The sequence below is a fragment of the Frankliniella occidentalis genome, unplaced genomic scaffold (assembly GCF_000697945.3).
Source record: "Frankliniella occidentalis isolate FOCC.00 unplaced genomic scaffold, Focc_3.1 Scaffold1870, whole genome shotgun sequence".
NCBI lineage: Eukaryota > Metazoa > Arthropoda > Insecta > Thysanoptera > Thripidae > Frankliniella > Frankliniella occidentalis.
This window is the reverse complement of record NW_026268965.1, coordinates 2,216-3,074: the sequence shown is the minus strand read 5'-3', so window position 1 is coordinate 3,074 and position 859 is coordinate 2,216.

The window sequence follows — 859 nt, the reverse complement described above, 5'->3', positions numbered from 1 at the left end:
ATGCCAGGCGCGTCGCAGCGTAACAGTGTTTCGTGAGATATCGCGAAGCCTGTTACGCGAGACGTGGTCTGGCGTACATCTACCTAGTTTACAGTGACTACCCTCCGATTTACCGTATCTTTATCCGTTTAGGTGCTAGATGTGGATATATTGAAAACAATTGCAAAAAGTCAAGTTTTAAGACTGTTTGACAAAAAATTGGATTTAATACAATATACAATCTACAATCTGAGCGGGTTCCTTTTTCTTTTGAATTCTTAAGCAAAGCAGAAGGGTGGGGTGTAGTCACGGTGTTGCTCCGTTAGAGTCCTTTGTCATGTCCAAGGAGCAAATTCCTAGGGCCGCAGGCGCAGGCCCCCCACCGGACGCGTTAGTTTACTCAAATATGCAAAGTGATTTACCGGTCACATTATTGGCTGACCGAACAGCGAAGTACTCCAGTGATGATCAAAAAGTTTCTCGTCTGTCTGTGTGTCTGTGCGCACGAAAACTCGAAAACGAATTGAGCGAGCAACCTGGGTTTTGAGTCATAAAGACAGATCGAGTTCGAAGAAGAGCATTTTAGCTAGCTCGAAAATTGGATTTAAAAAAAATGAAAAACCACAGTTCCCACAAATAATGTTTGGCTCTATCTTTAACCATGTAGGCGCCACAGGGAGTTTTCACGAAAATAAGCGAAAAAATGTTCAACCCTGCATGCCGAGTCGAAGTGACGGGAAGCTGACGGGCCGGGGGCCCGTATCATTGTGCACATTTTTGCGCTTCCCGACTTGGGTGTCAGCGCCGCAGGCCTAGGTAGATGTATGCCAGGCGCGTCGCAGCGCAACAGTGTTTCGTGAGATATCGCGAAGCCTGTTAC